General features: G+C 49.1%; 2 non-coding genes across 2 annotated transcripts; one reads left to right on the top strand and one right to left on the bottom strand.

Moving 5' to 3' along the window:
- Nucleotides 1–3,611: 3,611 nt before the first annotated feature.
- Nucleotides 3,612–3,694, top strand: TRNAL-CAG (transfer RNA leucine (anticodon CAG)). Its single transcript has one exon. It is a non-coding gene; the product is annotated as a tRNA-Leu (tRNA).
- Nucleotides 3,695–11,642: 7,948 nt separating this feature from the next.
- TRNAP-AGG (transfer RNA proline (anticodon AGG)) lies at nt 11,643–11,714 on the bottom strand. The gene has a single exon. It is a non-coding gene; the product is annotated as a tRNA-Pro (tRNA).
- Nucleotides 11,715–13,171: the final 1,457 nt, after the last annotated feature.

The following is a 13,171-nucleotide window of genomic DNA, read 5'->3' as shown; positions in this document are numbered from 1 at the left end:
GATTGAGAGCTATTGATCAGGCTAATATGGAAAAAGTATTAGCAGTTATTGATAACAGCATTAACACTCTTTCTTCTTGCATTTATACATTAGATAATATTGTTTCTTCAATTGTGGATATTGTGCAGGATGATATGTCAGTGTTGTATCATGGTCAAAACCAGTTGCGTTCTGTTATGCAGTTTGCATGGACATTACAAACATTGAAGGCAGGGAAGGTCCCTTGGGACTATCTGAATACAACATCCTTATTTCTTCCCTTTAACCTTACTGACAAACAGCAGTTCATGTCCATGAAGGATGCTACATATTCCTTGCTACATATTGAAAAATTGGAGCCGTTACCTTTCTCTGTAGCGGAAGTCGATTCCGCAGTGTGGCTCTTACACGGATTGATAACTCTCCCGTTCGCACTTTTTAAGTTTACCTCTTGTATGAAACACTATGCTCTAGGTAGATATGAACAGCTGGGTACCGCTTTCATACATGAAGTCTGGTCCCTCCCCTTTACGTATAGATGTACAAGAGACGGTACTGAGGTTTATCTGAAGGGTGAAGAATGTACGACGTCACCTGATCATTCTGTTGTATGTAGGCACATTCAGTTGCACGGAGCTTGTAATGTACACGCTCCGAATTTGGCCTGCGTCCTCAAAGGTATCCCGGTACCAGTGATTACGCCATCTTTCACGCTGCTTGCAAACGGTAGTTATTTAATTTTAAACAATGAAGCTTGCTGCGGGATGTTAGTAGGGATCCCGTATATAGTAACTGTATCACAGAGGGTTGTCTGCTGCAATAACGTTCTGTTTCCTCCCCCGCATGGGAGGCTAGATGCTTCCATCTGGCCTTCGATTCCAACCTTGAAAGCAGAGTTCAACAAGATGAGCAGAATAAGAGCGCTATTGTCCCAAAAGGAGGTGCCATTGACTTCCTCCCGGGAAACATTTGTCCTTCACGTAGCGAATACGCGCACTGAGGTGCAGGCGCTTTTGAATACTGACCTCCCCCTGCATTTTGGAGCTTTGATCCAAACAATTTTCAATGCCTCGTCCACGACTGGCCTGGCTCATTTTTTTAAATTTGTGGGCTCGGGCCACGTGACCTCTTTCCAAACTATTTTTGGTGTGATTCCGGCATTTTTTCATTCTATTTTCTCCAGCGTCTTTGGAGGTGTTCCTTTAATTCTGGCGCTAGTGGCAGGTGTGCTACTTTTACTTTTCATCCTGCGGAATGGCTGCTCTTTCTGTGCCACACGACAGCCTGTCCCGTCTGCAGCTTCTTCGTGACAGGATGCTTAATTACTATGGTGTCCTGCCGTTGGCGACTTTGAGCCTGGCATATGGATTATCCTTCCGGTATTCCTACTTCACCTGCGTGCAACCTGTCTTCCACTGCCTAGATTGTCCCTTTGAATGGCCTATGGATTTGTGCTTAACCAACATGGTGTCTCCGGAGCCGGATTATGATCGACTGATGAGGCCCTTAGTGTCTCACGAGTCTGCCTGTTCTGGTGTTCGGATTATGGCCTGCGGTGCGGCGCATGGTATCCTGGGTAATTGGGACATCGCGAGAGCGGCATATGACTTCTTGGATATGAGTTATTTGGAAGTACACGCTGGTTGCCCTCTGATGGTGCTAGAGGCTCCGCTAATAGAAGAACATGTATGTTCCTTTTCTTTGATTAACTGGATGGCTGAAACCTTCAGTGGCCGTGCCAATGATTTTCTGCTGGAAGCAGTGGCCACATATGCTGCATATACTTTCATGGATTGAGTGAACTATCGTCCACTGTGTTTTCCTCACGTGTCTTGAACTGTCCCTGTGCGTCTGCACTTCTGCCCGGTGAGGCGTTTTTCATTTTTTCACCCCCCACGGCACGTTTGAGGTTTTTTGTTTTTTCTTTCCACCTTTGGTTTTTTCCTATTCGGACTTTGCCTGCACTGACCAGTGTTTTTTGAATTGGTTACGCCTTGTTCTGCTCTGTCGCGCTTGAACTCTGCGTTCTCTCTTTTCTTGCATACTAAGTAGTGCTTCGATCAAGGGGGCATGTAGTAAGGACTCCCTTAATACGTACATACATTGTTAAGTTAGCATAACCACGTTAGAAGTAAGAAAGCCATCTTGCTGCTTTTGCACACGACACTGCGTTCACATGTTATTGCTTAAACAAACTGCTGACTCGAGTTTTGCCTCACACGAGAGCAATCTGTTGTTACCATCCCGAGCTCTGCGCAGCGACCTTGGTCTGCACACGATGTGACAAACAGTCTGAGTTGTTAGACAATGCATGTTTTCCACTCTAGGTTGATCGACCCACTATTTAGTCATAACACACGAGCAGCTGCACATACCTGAAAGTTGGTGCTTTTAATATCACAGACATCATGTTTATTATTCAGACCGAAGACGAGCCTTCCTGCGAGAAGACTCCTGATGCTCCTGTGATGTGATTTCACTAAGCTGATCTTTGAGGTATGGGGTCCCCTATTCAAGCCTAAGAGACCTTCTGTTAGTCTAATAATAATATTAGCTTCTTAGTAAAGGGAAGGTGGTAGTATCCACTGTCATTATAACATGATCACCCCTTTTATATTCCATGGAATTGTAACTATGTTGATGGTTTTGATTTTAATCATTTGTCTGCTTGTATTAGCCAAAGTACTGCATCTTAGGACACGTGGTCTATAAAAATAAACTCTTTTTATTTTCACCGTGTCTCTGTTGATTCTTGTTGTGGACTGATGTGAGAATAATATACGAACAGGTATTTCCGATTCCCACCATTCCTGAGTATGTACTGAGTCGCTTGTTCTGGGTTGTCTTTTCATTGGGACCGCCGAGCTAAATCTCGGATAACGAATGGGACACTTATGCTAGCCGGATACTGGGTTCTGGGTTCTGAGGTGAGTTTCTGGTACACCACAACTCACTGAGGTCCTGGGGTTCTACGCATAGTTCTGTGTATAAGCAGAATCCCTGCAACAGACAAAATTCTGTCACCTCCACAAAAATCTGCTGGGTCAGTTTAGCAGAAGAACCAGGGAAAAACCGAGGGGGGTGGGGTCACCTACACTCTGTGCCATCCAAAGGAGAAATGTTGCTTTCCCCATTATTATAAGGAATACAGAAATGTAGTAAAGCTGACCACATAGGACTGCTAAGAACTAAAACATTAACTACCAGCCAGATGTGCATAGCATCAACGATACAGACAGGTGAGTTCGAAAGCCGTTGTTAAGGGTGGAGTTAGCTGCTGTTTGAAGGCACTCTGCAGAAAGAGTGGAACTACCCGACGAAAGCTTATGCAGCTCCTACTTGACGCTTCTTTCGTAGGCACTATAAAATCCATGTCACAGTAGTCCAGCCCCACCTTCAAAATCAGCTCTGACACTGCTGCACCATGTCCCGTTCACAACCAATAAGGAAACAGAATATGTCACGACAAATTTTAATCATCAGCGACCATCTGTTTTCACTTACCTTGAAACTCTAAAAATTCAAGATACGAAAGGAAACGTTTATCCACAAAACAAAATACAAAACTAGACCCCCGAGTTCGTGAATGTCATTATACTTATTAAACGCACGTGAAACCGCATGAGTCATGAGTCAGGATGGCCGAGCGGTCTAAGGCGCTGCGTTCAGGTCGCAGTCTCCTCTGGAGGCGTGGGTTCGAATCCCACTTCTGACAATATCCTTTTCTCCTTAATTTTATTCCTTCCGTTTTTGTTTGTCTTCATGCCATCTGGTTAGACGTTCAGATATCACATGGTCAAGGAAAATAAGTCTTTTAATTAAAACCAATATGTACTTTGACAACCTAGAATGAATTTGTGTGAAATAGTGTGAGACGGCCAAAAATGGTTGAGTTTTGAAAACGATTTCAGCTATGGTAGTTTATGCGGCAAGTGCAGTTTATCTGGCGATAATTAAGCAATGTTTCCAATCGAATACCGTTCCTATATTGTTAATTCCTTCGTTTATGTTCTGCTAGTCCTAATCTACTGTTTTAGAACTCAGACATTCCCCCAAGGAACCACACGGTGGCGCTTTATCTTCAGACAACACTTACTCAGGACTTGAATTGCATTGTAGTTGCTTTTATATAGCGCAATGGAACACTACTTCAGAGTACCATGGGGGAAATTTACAAGCCCCGTTCGCCACTTTTGCGTCACTTTCCCTATGTTAAAAGTGGCGCAAGGTGCTTGTAAATCTGCCCCACTGTGCCCTCACAGCCGGTCACTACTTACCTCTGCTCTGCTCCGCTCCGCTGACGACGACGCCTGCTGCCTGCCACTGCCTGCTGCCTGCCGTCGCCCGCTGCCTACTGTCGCTGCCTCTCTCCCTCAGGTGGGGGTCTACTCCTGCTCCCCGCCGGACGCGTAGCTTCTTTTGGCGCCTTTTCCCGCCACCGCTGCCCCTGGTGAGTCGCTTTTCCCGCCGCTGACCCCAGACCCGCCTCCCCTCGCCTCCCATTGGTCGCCCAGCCTCACGCCTCCCAGCCGACCCTCCCACACGGCTACCTACTTATGATGCCCCCTCAGCGACCGCGCAGCGGATGCGCGCAGCGGGAGCGCCGACTGAGCGCCGAAGGTGCGCCAAAGGTAAGCCCGTCTGCGCCCATCCGTGCCTGGACCGCGCCCAGCGCCAGAGCCCTTGGCCCCCGCGCCCGCCTACCCCCCCGCAGGCCCTACGATGCCGCCACACTCATCGCACTCAAAACCGCCCGAGCACCCGGGTGCTACCGAGCGTCCCCGCAACGCACCTATGGACCCTTCGCCTGCCGATCCTGCAACTTCTCCTGCCTCCCAACAAGCACCACGCCCACCAAGACGGACAACAGCAACCACCTCAAGTGCATCCTGCTCAACACCCGCTCCGTCCACAGACACGCCGTGGAACTCTGGAACCTCCTCGACACAGCATCTCCAGACGTCGCCTTCCTCACGGAAACCTGGATGAACGACTCTTCAGCCCCCGACATCGCCATAGCTATCCCGGACGGCTACAAGATCATCAGGAAGGATCGTGTCAACCAGACCGGAGGGGGCATCGCCATCGTACACAAGAGCACCATTCGCATCTCGACTGACGCCATCGACGTATTCAACGCCGCCGAATACCTGCACTTCCAGATCCACACCGACCCCAAGACTACCCTCAGAGGCACCCTCGTTTACAGACCCCCGGGACCACGCGCACAATTCTGCGAGGACATCGCAGACTTCATCAGCCCTCACGCCCTCCCCTCCGCCGACTACATCCTCCTCGGGGACCTCAACTTCCACCTGGAGAACAACAATGACCGCAACACCACCGCCCTGCTGGATAACCTCGCCAACCTCGGACTTCAGCAACTGGTCAACACCCCCACCCACTACGCCGGCCACACGCTCGACCCACTCTTCTCGTCCAGCAAGCACGTCACCTTCAGCCACTCCACCGGACTTCACTGGACTGACCACAGCTGCGTCCACTTCAGCTTCAGAAAGAACACGGTCCACCATCACCCGAAGCAGGCTCCCCACAGAAACTGGAGCAAGATCACCGCCGACCAGCTCGCCACCTCCCTCAGCCAGAGCCCACCTGTCAGGACTACGGACCCTAACACAGCAGCCCTCGACCTCACGCAGTGGCTGACCTCCTGTGCCGACGACCTCGCCCCACTGAAGAACCCCCTCACCAGGCCCAGAAGCAAGAAGGCCCCCTGGTTCACCGACGAACTTAAGGACTCCAAGAAGGCCTGCCGCACCCTCGAGAAGGCCTGGCTCCTCAACAAGACCGCCGACAACAGAACAGCACTCAAACTCGCCACTCGCAGACATCACCAGCTCATCCGCACCACCAAGAAGAAATCCCTGAGGGAACGACTGGACAAGAACGCCCATGACAGCAAGGAGCTCTTCAACATCGTCAGGGAGTTCTCCAACCCCAGCACCGGCAACAACGACATCACTCCCTCACAGGACCTCTGCGACTCCCTCGCCTCGTACTTCCACCGCAAGATCGCCGACATCCACAACAGCTTCGACATTTCACCCCCGCACCCATCGGTCGAACCTTCGCACCCCGCCGCCACCCTCCAGAAATGGACCGAGGTGACCCCCGAAGACACGTCACGCATGATGAACACCATCCACTCCGGATCTCCAACCGACCCGTGCCCCCATCATGTCTTCAACAAGGCAGCCTCTACCATCGCACCCCACCTCCGGGACATCATCAACACCTCCTTCAACACAGCAACCTTCCCGGAGAGCTGGAAGCACGCCGAACTCAGCGCTCTGCTGAAGAAACCAACAGCGGACCCGACCGACCTCAAGAACTTCCGCCCCATCTCGCTCCTTCCTTTCCCTGCCAAAGTCATCGAGAAGGTCGTCAACAAGCAACTGGCAGCCTTCCTCGAGGCGAACGGATCCCTCGACCCATCGCAGTCCGGATTCAGAGCCAACCACAGCACCGAGACCGCCCTCATCGCAGCCACCGACGACATCCGAACCCTGCTCGACAACGGCGAAACAGCGGCACTCATCCTCCTAGACCTCTCCGCAGCATTTGACACTGTCTGCCACCGCACACTAGTCCAACGCCTCAACGACACCGGCATCCAAGGGAAGGCTCTGGAATGGATCATCTCATACCTCTCCAGCAGAACACAGAGAGTACGCCTCCCTCCGTTCCGCTCCGAGGCCACCGAAGTCATCTGCGGCGTCCCGCAAGGATCGTCGCTCAGCCCCACTCTCTTCAACATCTACATGAAACCCCTCGCTGCCATCGCATGCCAACACAACCTCAACATCATTTCCTACGCCGATGACACCCAGCTGATTCTCTCCCTCTCCAGAGACCCCGACAGCGCCAAAGCCAGCCTGCACGAAGGGATGACAGACGTCGCTGAATGGATGAACATCAGCTGCCTGAAACTGAACACGGACAAGACAGAAGTCCTCATCCTGGGACCATCACCCTCCGCATGGGACGACTCCTGGTGGCCTCCGGCACTAGGCACCGCACCCGAACCGACGGACCACGCACGCAACTTGGGCGTCATACTGGACTCCTCCCTATCGATGACCAGACAAGTCAACGCCGTCTCCTCAGCTTGCTTCCACAACCTCCGCATGCTCCGAAAGATCTTCCGATGGATCCCGACCGAGACCAGGAAGACGGTCACCCAGGCTCTCGTCACCAGCAGACTAGACTACGGAAACACCCTCTACGCCGGTACTACAGCCAAGCTTCAGAAAAGACTTCAGCGTATCCAGAACGCCTCCGCCCGACTCATCCTGGACGTTCCCCGATGCAGCCACATCTCGTGCCACCTGAGAGACCTACACTGGCTCCCTGTCAACAAGAGGATCACGTTCAGACTCCTCACCCACGCACACAAATCCCTCCACGACCTAGGCCCAGGGTACCTCAACAGCCGCCTCACCTTCTACACGCCCACCCGCCAGCTACGTTCCGCCAACCTCGCCCTCGCCGTCGTCCCTCGCATCCAGAGAGCCACCGCCGGAGGAAGGTCATTCTCCTACCTGGCAGCTAAGACTTGGAACTCCCTACCCGTCCACCTGCGGATGACCCAGGACCACCTGGCCTTCAGGAAACAGCTCAAGACCTGGCTGTTCGAGCAGTAGCAGACCCCCTTCCCCAAGCGCCTTGAGACCCTTACGGGTGAGTAGTGCGCGATATAAGTTCCATGATTGATTGATATTTGAGTGAGAGGCGGAAAAGGGGGCGGAGTCATGACAAACGGTATCAAAACAGTCAACGAATGCACTTTTTTTTTTCAATCTGGCATAAAAGAAATCGGCAATTTGAACAAATGTAATAGTAAATCTTCTCTGGTTTACTTAATTGGTCAAAGGCAGGCAGAAGTGCACAGGGTTTAGGCACCTGCTGCAGATGTCTTTGTGCCCAGTAAATTCCAGGATATAATAGCAGTACGATAACTCAGGTGGTTAATGCACTTTCTGGAGAGATTTGCATGTACTCCACTGGCAGGTGCTGCTCCTCTTAAAATAGCATAGAGGGTTCATGTGCCTGACGCAAAGCAGAACGTGTAATATTCAGATTTGTATTTTATGTCGGTAGCTCAGTGAGTTACTGTTTTTGCGGGAGAGATGCTTGTGTTAGTTACAGGTCACCAGTTACAATTATTGCTGTATAGTTTTCAAAATTATCAGCCAGTATTGAGGGGCTGTTTGTGAACTGCAAGTCAAAAGTTTTTTTTAAATCCGTTTTTCTCAATCTTTTTATTATTTTAAGGTTTGTAAAAGGGATCCCTTTGGGTAGTAATTAACAGTCATTAGTACGCACTATAGAAATTGTATTCCCCCGTTGATTTTGATGTACACACTCCATTTAAAGATGTCGTTACCCACTCAGATCTGCAATTACTGTGCAGTTTCTATTTACAGTCAGCCTACGTTGTAAATTGTAACACTCTGCAACGCATTCATTTGCCAATGTTTTTCCACTTATCTGCTTCATCCAGGCTGCCAGGTTTTCGACGCCCTTAGGCGCGCCATTCTTATGTTTTCAGTGTGCTTACTGTTGTCATTTCGTGCTTTATGTGTGAGTGACACTTTATCACGAAGGGTGCTTGCAGCTGGGAACATAGGTCTGGTGAACATATACGGCATTTTTCCCTAGAAAGCCTATGGGGCAGATTTATGAGCCCCTTGCGCCACTTTTGCGTCACTTTTCCCATGTTAAAAGTGACGCAAAAGTGGCGCAAGGGGCTCATAAATCTGCCCCTATGAGTCGCAAAGATGGTGACATATATTTTTAAACTAAAGAAAGGGGTTAGAAAAAGAATCCATGCTCAACAGCACAGCGGGCAAGTTTAATGCGTTACATTATCATTGTTTAAGTGCACTCATGAGTGACATTTCATGCCTTTTGTGTGACACTTAGAGTAAAACTGAATTGCAAATAAAAATACACAGAAAAATCCCGGTAATAAGATTAAATTTAAGAAAGTACCCCCCTTGGCTCAACATGAAGCTCTAAGACATGGGCACTTATAATATTTTCTCGGGGACCACAAAGTACAGTCTGGGATGTGCTTGAGGTCCGCATTGATGCTGGGACATCCCCTGGGAGAGGGACTGGGAGGGATGGGAGATTATTGGGCCAGTTAAAAATCAACAGCTTTTTAAAAACTGGAAAATGAGAGATTTAGAAAAAAAACGGAGGGGTGTATTTTCCCCATTGGTTTATGTTGAAACCGAGGCAATTTTAGGTGGGAGACACCTAATATAAAGCCATTATTGGCTTAAAAAATCTGGAGTTTTCCACCTGAATCGGCTCTATAGGAAAAAGCCCAAAACCAGAAAACGAAGTGGCTTGGTTAGTAAAAATGACAGAAAAAAATGGAAGTCGGGCAGATTTTAATGTCTCCGCTGCTGGTTCGCAGAGGAATGTCTTCGGCCGCAAGGAGAGCTCTGCGGGCCACCAGTGACCTGGGAGGCGTGCTTTGAGTGCCGCTGCTCCAGAAGCAAGCGCCACTTTCTTTTTGTTGAAAAGTTCCTTCTCGCACTGATGGAGTGCTGCCCACTGCCAGCCGAATGCCATTGGATTTAAAGTTACTTGTGCCTGTAGAGGGCAGGGACCACTCCCACTCACCATCAGCCTTAAAAGATAGTGCACACTGGGGGTGTAACCATAACAGCAGTAAACTTTTCCTCAACCCCTTATCTCTCCTGGCTGTAGACTTTTATAAAAGCTGCACTCATAAAGAAATTACTTTTCTGATGGGTGGCAAACGAAGAACACCTGCAGTGGAGCTCAAAGGAGCCCTCAAAATAAAATAGCATGACAAAGTGATCCAGAACAGGAATGTAGGAATGATTAAAAATTAGCGTTAGTCTGACCCGTGATGCGTGGCACTTGGCAGGGCGGCAACAGTAGAACAAGCATTGGCAGAGCCAATAGGTCTCGCCTTTGGGACCTTATGAGTGTTTAGCCATGCAACAGTTGCATAACTAAATACTTATAAGGTCCCAAAAGCGAGACCTATTGGCTATGCAAAGCGGCCGTGCGGCCGCGAAAGTGAAAGTGATCGCGATCACGATCAAACATCAAAGCGGCCGCAAAACCGAAAGTAATCGTGGTAAAGCACGGCGCGCGCGCCCGCGCACATGCACTGTAGCTCTAGGCTGGCCTGGTAGCATTTTTTGGAGCCCTCTCAATAAGTCTCGCCAGACCAGCGCATGCGCTGGGTCAGGCGAGACCTAAAAACCATGCTGCATTACCCTATGTGTGCATAAAGAGCTGTCACTCCGAGGGAAAGCCAATTAAGAGCGGCTGTGAGCACAATGCTCCCGGAACCAGACAATCCCTGCATCAGGATGTTCCACACTTCCTGGGTGGGAATTCTGGCTTGGGGGGGGGGGGGTGGGGTAAAATGCTACCTCATAAAACTCAGGTGAACATGGATAATTTTGAGAGTTTTTGCGAATGGAGCGCAATTTTATGACAGCACCCCTTTTGTGTAACGCAGGGGTCTCCAACCTTTGCAATAATGAGAGCTACTTTTGTTCTACGTAAATTATCGACCTATCAAAATTATTAGCGTTCTGCACTTAAGAGAAGAGTACATTATTGCCCACCCTAAGCAAGATTACCAGCCGTGATCACCTCAGTACAGGACTGAATGCGTGGTACATGAATTAATGTGTTTAAGAGAACAAATTAAAACATATATTTAAAACATTGAGTAGTTGTTTAAGTATTTTTCCTGTCAAATTTATTTTCTCATTATGGAATGAAAATCGAGATTACAGCTCTCAGAATAGGTAATGTTGTTAAATGAATTTTCAGGACTGGAACATCCATTTCCGGTTCATCTAGTAAGCATTATCAATGGTGTTCATTTTATTGACCTCTCTGCTGGGCCGGTTTCCATGCAGAGGTCAGTTGCTAACTCGCTACATTGACTTCCTTTGAGTACAAACATTTCTAGCCCTCGTGCATCCAGGGCCGGACTGGCCATATCGGACATCTGGCGTTTCACCGGGAGGCTGGAGGACAAGGGCTTGTTTTGAAGTGGTGGGGGCTAGTTTTTTTTTTTTACTGGGGGCCGGTATAACAGCGGTGCAGCCATATCGCAGCCATACCCCCAGTAACAAAAGCAGTGGTGTTTCACACTACGCTCCCCCCAGGGGGCTGGTCCAACAATTTGCCAAGGGGGCTTTGGGCTCTCAGCCCGCCCTGCGTCCAACCCACCTTAATCACCGGAGGAGCGGGAGTTGGGGTGGGGAAGGGGCAGGGATTCTGCTTGTGTTATCACAATCCCCTCACACTTCCCAGTGTGTCTCAGGCTGGTGTGCACTCCCACAACTCACACTGCTGTCCCCCGAGTGTGTTTCTAACAAACGTTAGCAGACCCCCGGGTAAGATTTAAACGCACATAACATACATTGTCCCCCCACAAAGTAACGCTACCCTCCCCCGCCCCCTAGGTGTTTCTGCCCCTTGCTCGTGGACTAAAGATATGTTTCTTGCTGTGAGTGCGGCAGGTCCTGTGTTCAAATACACCAGCACTGAGGTTATTTTTCAAAAGGTGTTGTTCTCTGGTCTCCCATTTTTTTCTAAAATAATTTTTAATGAAGTGAATAGAGCGCAAAAGAGGGCTCGTCCGGGATTTGAACCCGGGACCTCTCGCACCCTAAGCGAGAATCATACCCCTAGACCAACGAGCCATGTCTATGCCCCGCCTTTTGTTTGTTATTTCGACATGCCTTCAGCACGTGTACAATTTTATCTGTATATTTTTTCTATGTCTGCCTGCTATTGGGTGAATCCTGCAATCTTGGAGGAGGCAAGAAGACGGAAGGACAGAGTCTTTTGACAGAAGCGAGGACCTGCTTTTAGAAACCACGTGCTTCCTTGTATTCAACAGAGGAAGGAGAAAGGAAGCAGGCATCACATAAATCTACCCAGAATACTGTGCGAGAGGGTCTTTCACGTTAATAAATGTATGACCCTGTTTCACCCAGAGCTGAAGGGTTTTCTGTGGAAAATAAGGACTTGTATACCAGGTGTTTTTAAACTATTGATGGACCGACACCAGTTCAAGGAACACATTCAGGGGGCGCCTACTGATCCGGGGCTCAGAATTCACACTCACCATTCCCTAGTTGCGTGTTGTCTACGGGGCGGTGTAACAGGTGTGTGTGATGTCTTTGGCCATTCAGAAGAGTGTCTGGAGAAGGTGTGAAAAGGAGTCTCCTCTGTGGTCTGTGGTGGGGGCGTCGCTCTCCAGTTACTCTGTACATTCCCACACTTGCACTCATAGAAAATATTAAAACCTATACACTCTCCACTGCAACAACCATTCCATTCTCTGACAGGACTGACCAACGCAAATGATGTGGACTTTATGTAAGATTTGATGCAGGAGTTATGAGGCACCGGTCTATTTTCTTTGCAGCCGGGAGCAGAGGGAAATCTATTAGGGTCCCTGAAATTTCAGCTTGCAGCAAAGCCTTCTATCACGCTGTGCAAGGGATTTCTACTATAAGAGGCCATGGATGGGAGGGGACAATGCACCCGGACGCGTGATGGTGTGCTGCAGCTTTGTCATTCAATGCAATTGGGGGAGGGGGAGACTACACGGGGGGCAGGGATAGCGATAGGCACACTGGAGCTGGTCTACTTATGAGGGGGTTGCGGTTCTTTCTGTTTGTTTTCTTATTGTTTCTGGACAGTGGCTGCAGATTCGGCTGTGGGACTCACCGAGATATCCTGTTGAGCCCACGCGGGGGAAGGCAGGACTGCCTATATCAATATTTGAGATTTCTGCCTCCTTAGGGGTTCAATGCAGCGGGGCGGAGCTCATCCAGCTACGACCTAATTATGTATCCTTTAAGTGCGCTATGCACTACTGTTCTACCCAAGGAGCTCGCTTGCTATTGTACCGAATGTCTGTATTGGTGTTTGACAAAACAACAAAAATTAATAAAAACAGATTTAAAAAAAATAAAAATAAAAAATAAGAGGCCATGGATGGAATGAGCATTGATATTCTACTCATTCTCCGCTTTGAATGCGAGTTCCTCAGCAAATGGGCTCAGTTGAGTATTAAATGTACCAGCTCCCCAATGCAGGAATGAAAATCTGCATTACTCCAAGTCTTCCTTGTCCCAATCTTTGGATT

Source organism: Triturus cristatus, chromosome 4_1, assembly GCF_964204655.1.
Source record: "Triturus cristatus chromosome 4_1, aTriCri1.1, whole genome shotgun sequence".
Lineage (NCBI taxonomy): Eukaryota > Metazoa > Chordata > Amphibia > Caudata > Salamandridae > Triturus > Triturus cristatus.
This window is presented reverse-complemented; position numbering and strand designations above follow the sequence as displayed.